This window comes from Mastigoproctus giganteus, chromosome 7 (genome assembly GCF_048544385.1).
Source record: "Mastigoproctus giganteus isolate SK-2022 chromosome 7, ASM4854438v1, whole genome shotgun sequence".
Classification (NCBI taxonomy): Eukaryota; Metazoa; Arthropoda; class Arachnida; order Uropygi; family Thelyphonidae; genus Mastigoproctus; species Mastigoproctus giganteus.
The window spans coordinates 214,633,083-214,646,373 of NC_143581.1; the positions used below are offsets into that span (position 1 = coordinate 214,633,083).

The following is a 13,291-nucleotide window of genomic DNA, read 5'->3' on the forward strand; positions in this document are numbered from 1 at the left end:
ATTAAACATATGTAACCCCAGGGGCTTACATCTGGTGAGTATGGGCTTGGCACACCCATGGTCCTGAGCTGGATATCATCATTTTTCTCTTTCTTGGTGATTCCCTTCTACTTTTGACTCTCTCTCACACACGGTAATTCAGAATTTTTTTTTTTTTTGGCTGGTGCAGCATAAGCCTCAGGCTTCCTTGGACCATGTAGCTAATAATAATATCAATTTGTCTTGAATTTTATGCAATAAATAATTCACAGTTCCTCTTTGATGATTTGAAATTTGTTCTGCTAGTTCTTTATTATAATGACTTATAAGTTCGATCATATTGAGGAATATTTCGGCTTTCGGATTCCCAATTATCTCATTTGAACCTCTTAATGCAAGATTATTTTTTTGCACAAAATAATATCGCGTCCAGAATAATTTTTAAAATTAGTCTCCATTTTTCCTTCTCTGTTAAAATTGCTTTTTGTAGAGGATCATCAATAAGTCCAGAATTTTTTAAGACTCTTTTCCACTGATTAAATTTTGTGAATGCTCTCTAAATAAATAAACGTGAACACTTTCTAATATTTACATTTTAGGATTCTAACCAATTTTCGTGATTTGGAACACACTGATATCTGTTTCCAAGCGGAAAAGACTTTCTTTGAATTGATTAATGAAGGCACATTGCCAGTATTTTTGTTAAAAATTTAACAAGGGGAATCCCAAATTTTTTTTAGTAAGTTAGTATATTACCCATTTTATTGCACATACAGTATCGTAAAATTTTAGAAAATAACGGGCACAAATAAAAAAAATGAGTTAATAGTCACTTTTTTTTTTGTCCGAGAAAAACTGTATATGTGGATTCAAAAACCCGCTTCATTGCAGTTGATTGTTCTTCTGTGACTGCCATGTATGATTAGCAAAAGACAAACTGGATAATACATTATTTTAAATAGGAGTTTGCTGACAATCTGCTCATTTCTGTAGTAAACAAGAACCATTTACTCAAAAAAATTTAACAGAGACCTGTGCCCTCCCAATTCGATTACTGTGTCTAAAACTCATTTTGGAAATGAGAAAAAAAAATTGGAATTCTAAAACATATTTTAAATAACTAATATTACATATAATTTTATAACCTATAAAAATAAAATATATGATTGAAGTTCAACTAAAGGAAATTAAGTACATAAAAGAAAGATTTGTTTATAATAATTTATTTAAACTTTACTTTTTTAATGTGGAGATGAAACAACTGAACAAAATTTGAATTAACACTTTAGTTTATTTTAACCTACAACCACACTCACACTTTGGCACTTGTGCTATTCACACAAAATATTTGCCAATTGGCTAACACTGGAGGATTAGATAGCACAGAAGGACAAACCAAAAAGCTCAGAAGTGCGATTCCACAAAACAGGCTGTATGTTATAGAAATTTGTAATAGGAGTTTCTTTGTTATTTTCGAAATTTGTAAAACTCTGTTCCTCCCTGATATTTCTTCCCATAAGTGATTATAAATCCCGAATTTATAGTTTTTTTCACTCTCACAAAATCTTCTGGAATCAGATGTAGCACATACAAAGATAATGCAGTATTTTCTTTTAATAAAATTTTTATTTTTATTATAAACAAAGAGCACGAGTTGACCAGAGGCTGTTATCTGTGTCGGGAATACACCTTAATCTTATGAATGGCTGTAGAAAGCAGTAGACTAGCACGACTTCTTGCCATGTGGGATAGGTAGCTGCACACATTTTATGGGCACCACTTACACTGAGGAACTGTAATCCCTTTAGCTCTTTCTAATTGCCTAAAGGTCAGAGGGGGCACAATGCTTACAGAGTTGTCTCATAATCCGTTCATTATATGGAAATTTTCTTCATTCTACAGAAACTATTTTAAATGTAAATAGCAAAATGGGTGGTAGATGACTTTCATCAACCGGTGAAATACCACCACTTTGCTTATTGGAGGCTTGAAGTGGTGAAACCCATGTTTAGTCTCTAGAGCAAAGTTTCCGGCATCCCCTCTCCCCATACTTCTCCTTCAACCCATGCATGGTACTAAGTACTATAGGTTTTGATACCTTTCGTGTTTGGGGTTCTCATAAAAAAAAAAAAAAAAAAAAAAGGAATTCAAAAATATTTGCTATAAAGAAGTTTGTTAAACAGAAGTCTGACTGTAATTAAATCAAAAATGAAGCAATATTAAAAACAGATAACCGGTCGAGTGTGCCTGGGGCTCGAGTCCCACTCACCCCACCCTAGTTCTGGCTCTGGTAAAGATTGTTGCAAAGACAGAAATACGTTAACTAGTTGACTGTGAGCCCCATATTGCAGAAACCTTTGATAAACCCAATTCCTTTCTATCTCTATACATCACATCCTACAGTGCAACAATGAGTTCCTTGCAATTAGTTTGTTGGTTATCCCTGAGAAGGTTATCTTTCACATGTCCTCACTACCATGCGAATTCTGCTGCTCATTTTTGTACCATAACATAGGATGGAGCAGGTTATCCAAAGTAGGTACCAAATTGTGGCTTTCTTTCATTGTTAAACCCTTCTTCTGTAAGTATCTTATGAATGTTCAGATTTTCACCATTATCTAAAAAAAAAAACCAAAAAAAAAAAAAAAAACACATTGCATTTAACGGATTCTTGAGCAAAGTGTAACAAAGATATGGATCTATATTTTTGCTTTTGTTTATAAAAAGGACTAAATCACAAAGCAAGATTGTGTTCACAATTTTATTGTAATTATTTCTATATGAAGCTATCAACTCTTGCAATACTGCCTCCCCACGTGAATGCTCTTGTATGTACAGATATTTTAATACTGGTATACTATACTGATAAAAAAAAAAAAAAAAACCCTTATCTTTTAACATAATATGCTAAAAATACTAAAAAATATTAAAAGTTTTTGGTTTTTTAAGTTTTGCTTGTGATATACCAATATTTCTTCTTTCTTAATGGATTTTGAAGTACTTATTAAATTTTTTAATTTTTAATAAAAACTTAAATATTTAAAAAATTTTTTTTAAATAATTAAAAAAATAAAAATTCTGCTGAATAAAAAAAAAAAAAAATAGAATCAAATCGAATATAAACAAAAAGAATAAATAGATAAATAATAATAATAAAGAAAAATCACATTTTGTATGATGAAGCATAAAACAAAGAACTACACCTCCAGCATGTCAGTTTCAAACTACACATGTGAACATGTGTTGTTTATATGATGCTGAAAGCAAAAAAGCTAATCACAATGCAGAAAAGTCAAAAAGAGTAAATATGTGTGGAATCCAACAGGTTCTTTGCATTGCATTTTTAATTACAAGAATTTTTTTTCCCTTCCAAAACATCTTGAATAAAGATTTGACTGTATTTAGGGAAAGTAATAAAAAAAAAAAAAAAAAAAATTTTTTTTTTAAATCATTAATTAACAATTAATGTTCAACATATTTTAAAAGGAGACCTGTTAGATTCTGTAAATCAGATACCAGGTTAAGGCGACCTCCTCAAGACATTGCCTTTTGCACCTATTGCTTCCCAAATTTTAATTATAAATCCTGAAATCCAATGGTCAGATAGAACTAACAAACTCTGCTTTACAATATTACCCAAAAAAAGAAGTTAAGGCATTCTTCAAATCAGAGAGACAAAAGCCAAGACATAAGTTTCATAACGATTCCACAGAATCTCTGTATGGGTAGTGGCTCCATCTTGTTTAAACCAAATATTCTCATTGCTAAAATAACGTAATTACAGAGAAAAACAGGCTTCAATCATAGTAATGTTTTACATAATGGTTAGATCACACCCTGAGTACTGTATACAGGTCTGGAAGCTTCATTTTAACCAAGCAGTGGTGGTGATGGTGCCCCAATACTAGCAAAAACAGTGGCTAGGCACCTGACAGGTGACCATTTTCTTTTTTGAAAACATTTTGGGATTTTTTAAATCTGCTTGAATAATACCAATATTAGGACTTTCTTAATGGACTGTAATGCTTATTTTGATATTAGCAGTGACAAATGATGCAAGAAGTTTATAAAGAATCAGCAAAAAAAACCCCCACCTTCTCACATCACTGACCCATCCTCTCCAATAGTGTCTAGTTCTTCCTTGAATTTATTTCAAAAAATAACCACCCATTGGCTGAAGGAAAACATCCATACATCCACCATCATTCCTTAATTTGAATTCGTGTCACCTCATGTGCAGTCTGAGCAAGAGGAAGAATTTCATCAGCACTGAGCTTCCTCAATCTATTCAAAGCCTTAAACACTTCAACCAGATCACCTTGCAGATACCTAGTCTCCAGATGCTATAATTTACAGAATTGAAAACTTTCTTGGTAAGATCACCCTTTTGTTCCCCTCAGCAATCTTCTTGCCTTTCTCTGCACCTATTCCCAATCTACATCCTTCTTAAAATGAGGCTTCCAGACCTGTATGCACTACTCAAGATGTGGCCTATTCATTGCCTTGTACAATAGAATAATCATCCCTTTATCTCTGCTAGCAAAATTCCTGTGTATCATGAGACAAAACCCTGTGAGTTGTCCTGGCAGCCTGACTGCAATGTGCAACTGGCAGCATAACTTCATATCTGATTGCACAATTACCCCCCCCCCGAGTCATTTTAATTTTTCTTTATGGATTAATAACATTAGTCCCCGAAGAGCAGTGTTAATGAATGCTGTACTCAAGTGGTCAGTAGCAAATGCTCTTTGAATGGACTGTGTGTTTGAGTTCAAGCACATGACTGCTAAATATGATTACCGATTGTATTCATGATTTATTGTAAATTCTTCTAACTTGTAGCTGTGCCGGAGTATAAACAAGAACTATTATTTTTTACCCTCTTCTGCTGCCAATGAACCATCCCTTTATCCATAGCAGTAACTTGTGCTTTAATGCCAACACTGCTCAAATTTGTATAGCAGTCTTTTATGTATAACAGTATCAAAAGCTTTCCTGAAATCCAAGTACGTGACACCAAAATTATTTTTTGCATCCACTTTCTCCTTTGTTACTGCATCACAGTATCCAATCAAATTGGTACGAAAAGATCATCCCCTAAAAAACCCATGCAGTGACAGCAATATAACTACATTCCTGTCTAATTGGTGGCCTACATTATTTCTTTAATCAATAACCCCATTATTTTTCCTGGAATAGAAGTTAAGCTAATAGGTCTGTAATTATTCATGTCACCTTTTGATTCTCTTTATGAAATGGGGATACATCTGCACATTTCCACTTCATAGGAATGTGCTCTGAGTAGAAAGATACTCTGATAATTACGGCTAAGGATTTGCTTATCTCCTTTGCTGCCTCCATTACTATAATTGGATAGATCCCATCTGCTCCAAGTGCCTTTTTTATGTTTAGCTTCAACAATTTCTCTTCCACTTAGCTTTTAATAGTCACAAAATCATTTAGCTCCCTGTTGAGTCTGATAAACTTCTGGTATCCTCTTCCCTAAAAAAATTCCTCATGCTTGAACGTAGATGTAAAATACCTATTCAGTTTTTCAGCAACCAAAGCAGGATCATTAACAGTTCAAAATCATTTAGCTCCCTGTTGAGATTTATAAATCTCTGGTATTCTCTTCCCTAAAAAATTCCTCAAGCATGAATGCAGATGCAAAATAACTATTCAGCTTGTCAGCAACCAAATGAGGATCATTAACAGTTAAACGATCAATATAAGTAATCCAATGGGATTCAAACCCCTTCCTTCTACTGTTAACATAAATAAAGAAGTCTTTGCTGCTTTTCTTTACATTCTTTGCCAGAAACTTCTTGTAATCTGCCTTAACTTGCCTAACCTTCTTTGTGACTTGAATGCTGATCAGTTCATATCTAGGATGAGTTTCTGTATTAAAGATTAGCAATAGCAAATTCTAAATGCTCCCCATTTAGAATTTGCTATTGGTAACATGACTAGTTGGTCCCACTGCATAGAATTTAAAAACTGTCTAAGATCATTGTAGTCAGTATTATGAAAGAAAAGACTCTTCACTTGACAAGAGCTGTCTTTCAGTAAATTTTAAATAATTAAAAGACTTAATTTAAAAAAAAAATTTTTTTACGAGAACCCTAAGCACGAGAAGTATCAAAACCTATAATACTTAGTACTATGTTGAAGGTTGAGAAGATGAAAGAAGATACTTGTTGACATTAGACAAATTTCAGTATATTGTAATTTTCAGGAAATATGTATAAAGGGAGGTTGTTCCAGAAAAGAGAAGTTAAATGAGGGAAAAAAAAGTTGGTTCTATTAGTTTGAAGTTGGACAGTAAATGGATGTTGACTGGTTGCGGCATGAGTTTGGACTGGTTTGGAAGTGAGAGCGGGAATTATAGAAGTCAATTCAAAAGAACAGTGCCCATAGAAGTATCTATAGAAAAGGCATGCAGCAAAACATAAGTGAGACAGAGAGTGGAGAGACTTTGTTAGAGATGTAATTAACCCATTAGCACTGGCGTACTCGTATGGGAACGCTAATTCAAAATGTTATTTCAAAACTGTCGCAATTCCACGAAATATTTCTCTACATTGTTTATCTATAAATATCAGGAAATGATTCATTTACCACTGTAAGTGCCAGATGTCTTCAGTACCAATCTTGTAACCGTTGCAAGAGGTCGATTTATTTTTCTAGTGGCTCATGGAAGTTATAAATTTTTTTTTTTTTAATACAGTGTTTTTTAATTGTCTTTGTTTTACAATCAAATGTAGACACACAATATATGCTGTAAGCAAGAACAAAATTTCATTTATTACATTTTTTCTAGTTATTTTTTTTGTTTATATCTTACCGTCCTCAAATGGGAATGTTAGGCGTGTACATAAATTTTATTTTTGTTTATAGTGAATCATAAACCAGGCAATAATGGAACCCAAAGATTTTTTATGGCAAGAAGAAATACACTAGACTTGAGGAAGCTATTGAAGATGTTGCAAATCAAGAATCTAATAATAATGAGGTTTTTGAAATTTGTGTATTACCTCCAAATTTGGGTGAATTGGCAAATTGTGAAGAGTTCGATGAAGATGTTTTACATATGAAAGCTAGGTGGTCATGTAACAACTGTCAGAAAACAATGTGCATTGAAAAAGACTGCTTCGAAAAATACCACTTATCTGCCTAACGCCCTCATTTGAGGATGCCTGTTTTTCTAAAAAAATAAATATATTTTCTTTGAAATTTTGGTATTGTTTGTTTCCTTGACTTATAATCTCACCATAATATTGACCAAAATGAGTTTTGATAGGTAGTTTTTTCATAAGCGGTAATGGGTTAATTAACCTAACTGCCCTCTTCTGAATGGAATATAGAAACCTGAGAGAGGTTTTGGGTCACCACCCAAAATATGGGAACAATATTCCATGGTAGAGAGGATTTTCACGAGTGAACAGCTGTTTGGAAGAAAAGTAGCACAGAGAGCAAAAGAGAAAACCCAGTTTTTTTAGATGCAGAGAAAGCAATATTTGTAATGTGCTTATGTCAAGAGAGATTAGAAGTCAGGGTAATCCCAGATAGATATATGATCTTGCCTAGATATCAGAGTGTCATTGTAGATAAGCATAGGAACAGAAAAATCTTATTTGTGAGATATAAGACAAGACTGAGTTTTAGAAGGACTGAAATCAACTAAGTTATCTTTGCCCCACTGGAGAATTATCTGAAGATCAGTATTTAAGGAATTGGTAGTGGATATTCTAGAAGTTGAAACTTTTTATGCAGGGGAAGGTTTCTGAAACGGGAAGGTGGAATGCAATGTGCTATCATCGGCAAAACTATGGATAGTATTTCTGGTCAATGGAAGAAGATCATCAAGACTATAAGAGGAAAAGAGTGGAGAAATAATCAAACATTGGGGAACAGCAGCATTGATGGAGAAGTTAGAATAAAGGGAGCCATCTACCATCACAGCCAGAGAGAAAACTGGACATCCAATTACAAATAACAGTTAGCAAAGCATAAGATGGAAGCTTATTTAAATTAATGCCAAACAATTAAAAGTACCAACGTATAGCTCATAAAAACAGCTTGCATAATGATAATCAACCCAATTCTGGAATCCTCACACCAAAATTCTTATAAAACAACTGAAACGCATTCAGAAATCCATAGTCAGATTCCTGGTGTACAAATATAGGTTGGAATTGAACACAAAATCCTACGATGAATGGTGCATTCACTTCGGGATTGTACCGCTCTACCAAAGAAGAGCTGCGGCAGACTGCAAATTCCTAATGCATCTCATGGCTGGAAAGTTGGATGCCCCTGAGCTGCTCTACCTCATCAACTTCAGCTGTCCTCCAAGAGACTTGAGAAGACAAAATATGCTGACACAAGAGCCATTCAGAACTGATCAACTCAGATTCCATTACTTCAACAGAACTACAAAATTGCTGAATGAATCCAACATTGATATCCTAAATGAAAACATTAATATCAAAAAAGAGCTACAAAGGTTTTACAATCAAAATAATAGAGAATGAAAATAAATGACTAATTTAATAACAACAACAATAATAATACTATAAAGATAGGTATACTTAGCTTTAACAAAAAAAAAAAAAAAAAAAAATTTTTTTTTTTTCAATGAACAAAGATAAGAAATAACAATTAGGAAAAAAATAAATAAATAAAAATAATAGGGATAACAATAAGAATAATAACACAAATCAATCAATGCAACTACTTAATGTGAACTATCAAGAAAAGAAAACAACAAAATGCTTAAAAATACAGATTTCTCTGTTACCAAAGCTTTGCTCAAATGCAAATCGCTTGTAACGTATGATATGCATTGTATATGTTGTAAATTGTCATTGTATATTTAAAATTGTATATTGATACCTGACATTGTGTACAGATTGTAAATAGAATGATTACTGTATTGCTACTGTCAAATTCCTCCTCTGTAAGGCTTTGGCTGTTTTGGAGTAATAAAAAAAAAAAAAGGAAAAAGTTTTTGAAATGTCAAGAGCAACTGCTCAAGTTTCACCAAACATTTCCATTGAATTTGTTCATAGATGGGTAACCCAAGACAGAATATCACCATTGGATCGACACTCACGGAATCCATGCTGGCAATCATTGATCAGATGGAAGGTTTCCAGATAGTTTAAGAGTTGGCGGTTAATTGATTTCTCCATTACTTAGAAAGAGTAGAAGTAAGTGCGATGGGACAATAACTAGATGGGAGGGATTTGTCACCCTTTTTAGGAACTGGCCGGATATGGGCAAATTTCCAAGAAGGGAAAACACCTTTGGAATAAGAAAGTGAAAAAAGATGGCACAGAACAGGCGTGAGCTCAGGAGCACAGATTTTGAGAACAAATGGAGAAATACCATCAGGACCTGCAGTGCTTTCTTAGCATCAAGATTGTTCAAAATCCTTATGACATTCTTTTGTTGGGAGGCATTGAATAGAGTGTACTGGGAATGGAAGAAAGTGGTGTACTGAGATCATCAATACACAAGTTAGAAGAAAAGTAGGAAGCTGGCAAGTCAGCATTATCTTTGGCTGAAGTGGCAATAAAACTGTCTGGTTTTGACAGAGGTGGGAATAGAGATGGGCAAAAGTTGAGTCCAATAGCTTTGGCAAGGACTATGCTGTATTATAAATATTGATTGTATAAATATTATATTCCATATATGCTGTATAGGTTGGAGCAGGTAGCATTAGGGGCATGTTAATGCCCCTAATGCTAAATATGGATAAAGGTAGGGTTGAGTGGAAGAAGACAGAGTGATTATTAATGAGTACTGCACTTGGCCTAATAGCATTAGTGGTATTTGAACAGAAATTTCTGCAATTTAACAGAGAAAAACACCTTTGTTGGAAGCTAAGATGCGTTTCAGCTGTGTGGGATCTCAATGACCCTGTGCACCCAGCTTTCGGTAAAGGATGGTTTGGATGGTATTAGAGAGGATGGCCAATTGATGTGGGTAATTTTTTTTTTTTTTTTTGGGCGATTCTGGATAAGTTTGCTTCCTTGCATCATTTGCCACTACTAACATTACATTAGCTATCCCATTATAAGGATCAGTTCTTGGACCACTGTTGTTAACCATTTTTATGAATGACATCGACAAAGGTGTGATGTCAAAATTTGCAGACAACGTAAAGACTGGTAGAGTCATTAATGATCAATGTCGAGCGTGCTTCTTCAGGATGACTTGAACAGACTTCAAAATGGTCAGAGAAGTTATGTTTTCATGCAGATAAATGAAAGATCTTACACTTGGGAAATAGTGATACCAAAATAAATTATACACTTGGTGCAGTTGAATTAAAAACAGTGGAAGAAGAAAGGGATCTGTGAGTTGCAATACAGGCAGATATGAAAGCCCATAGTGTCCTATTGATCATTCATAGAACATTATCCTGTAGAGATAAGGAGGTCATAATCCCACTGCATAAGGCAATTATAAGACCACATTTGAAATACTGTTCAAGTATAGAGATCTCATCTGAAAACTGTATGAGGAAAGATTCCGATTATGTGGGCTACAGAGTTTGGCAACCAGGCACCTCAGAGGTGACCTGATTGAGGTTTATATGATTCTGAGAGGGGTTAGTAAAATTAATGAAGATGAAATTTTCGGTGTTATAAAGAATTCCAGAACTGGGGATCATAAATTCAAATTATAGGTTTAGATTTTATTGTAGGAAATTTTCTTTTAGCCAGTGAGTCATTGATTGCTGGTACAAGTTGACCTTGCTGGTAGTTATGGCCGACAGTTTGAATATGGCTAATTCCCTTCTCACATAGGTAACTATGGTTACCCATGTGAGAAGGGAAATATATAATTTGTATTTTCTTATCTAACTATTGTCATTTTTTTTTTTTTTTGGCCAGTGCAGCAAAAGCCTGTGGCTTCCTTGCACTATATGACGAGTACTATTGCTATTAAAAAGAGTTCAGTCATTATACCAGTTATGTCACAAGCTAAAATTGTATAATACAACCTTTTAACTTAAAGTTCTGGGGATAATCTTTTATATATATATATATGAAGTTATTTAAAAGAATATAAGAAATAGAAAAACAGATAGCTTCAGCTAATTATTGATGGGATATATTGAGTGGAGCTAGTCCTTGTTAACATTCCATTCAATGTAACCATATATCTATAATTAGCTATATTATCATTTTACTTTTACTATTTCATTTCATTTAATTATATGTGTTTATTTATAGGGTACAACAAAAAAAAAGTCCAACTTGGGTTAATTAAATTTGGGACTTTGAGCTAATGATTATGGTTTTCACCCCTAATACTTTTGTCCAATTTATTTAGTTGGTATTATAATTAACAAAAATAAAAAAATAAAATAATAATATATATATATATATATAAACCATGGATGATAGTTAAACTATGTAGCTTTTCCCCTTTGAGTAGTCTCCCTCTGCAATGTATTGCTGCCAATATCACTAGAGGTACTCAGGTGGTAAAAAATCCAGTAAATTAAATGGATGAGGAAGTTAGAACTTCCCATCTTTTGGCCAAAAACTGTTAAATAGATAGAGCTGTGTGTGAATATGCATTATTGTGCAAGAGGAAGCAATTTCCAAATTCCTACATTTCAGGATGGCAATGACATATTCATAAGTAAGCGTCGCAGAACATCCTTCTAAAATCTTGATTAACAGTTATGCTTGCAAGGTCAAACTTATCAAGCACAACCCTTATTGCATTGATAAGTGATTAACAGAGATTTTGCTTTTGACTTCTGGGCACAGACTGTGTTCAAGAGAGGTATTAGCAGTGGTAACAACACAAAAAAGCAAGCTTATACAGTATCAACAAAAAAAAAAAAAAAAAAAAAATTCATATTTACATCACCTCTAATAGTTTATCTAGTTTTTTTTAAATTAAATTTCCATGTTAAAGGCCATGGTAATCAACACAATGCAAACCAGAAAAATATTAATGAAGTCATCATTCAAGAATAACTGAGGTCCTAGTCTGGTACACTCACCAGCACATTTGAGTACCCTACAGGGCACAGACAGAAAATCTTCAGATCAGAAGCAGATTCCCAAAGTAGAGAGCAGGGAGGCAGATGCAGGACCCTACGGAAGGAAACTATAATGATGAACACAACAGGAGGATGACCAAATTCTTGACAGATTAGTTGCTTGAGGTTGGAATTGAGTTATAGTATCGAGCCTTACGACAGTGAGCCACATCCAGGTCAGACCGATGTCTTACGACTTGGGCATCCAGAACAAAGACTGGGTTATCACGGTGACATGTTTCTGTAAACCATCAGAGGTATGGTAATGGGGCTCCACAAGGCCTGTCCAGCCTCTCTGAGTCAGCCGAATCATAATGATGTTGATGATGGCATCATATTACTGAACACGGATGCCGTGTATTCTGTGGCAACGTTGAGAGATGTGGGCTAGGGACTCGCACGCATCACAGCCAGCCTGGCAATCCTTCACAGTAGTCTGGCCACAAGAAGTACGGGCAAGTATAGGAAGGGCATTGAGATGAGTCCTCATTAGCTCGATGAACACACAGGGCCGCCAAGAAGACAAACACCATCACTGACCCAATGATGTTGAGAATGGATAGAACATTAACCAGAGAAAACCTGACCATCACAAGAACTATGTAGGAGAGAGTGCCACTGATTCTTAAGAGAGGAAACAGAAAAACTAGATAGAGAACCATCCACAAGAAGGCATCACAAAAGAGTTGGAACCACAGACTGCAGGAAAGAGATCAACAGGTTCTGCTTCAAAAGATGAATTTATTCAAACTACCCACTTAAAGAACAGCAGAAAAAGTCTGTTCCAACAATTAACTACATGTTGGTTGAATGCAAATTTCTGCATATCAATCTTGCAACAATCCATCCTGAATTTATGCCCCCTTGTGTGTAGTCTGAGCAAGAGGAAGAATTCCATCAGCACTGAGCTTATTCAATCCCTTTAAAGCCTAAATACCTCAATCAGATCTTGCAAGTGTCTATTGTCCAGGCACTGCACTTTGCAGAACTGACGCCTTTCCTGGAAAGTGCACCCTTTTGTTCCCCCTCACTAATCTTGTTGCTCTTTTCTACATCTGTTCTAACAGCAGATGCATTAAGATTACAAAGATCATAAAAAGACAACTTGTCATATGTTTCTTATTGATGCTAGAAGTAGAGCAGATAAATCTGAAGTGCATTCGTTGATGTCAACATAATGAACATTATGTTGACATTAGGTAAAAGAGGGCAAGTATAGGCCCTGGGGAAACATCCTCACCA

At 34.5% G+C, this 13,291-nt stretch overlaps 1 protein-coding gene across 2 annotated transcripts in view; it reads right to left on the minus strand.

Moving 5' to 3' along the window:
• CSN4 (COP9 signalosome subunit 4) overlaps positions 1-13,291 on the minus strand; it is a 134,027-nt gene that overhangs the window by 119,878 nt on the left and 858 nt on the right. The window lies entirely within an intron of this gene.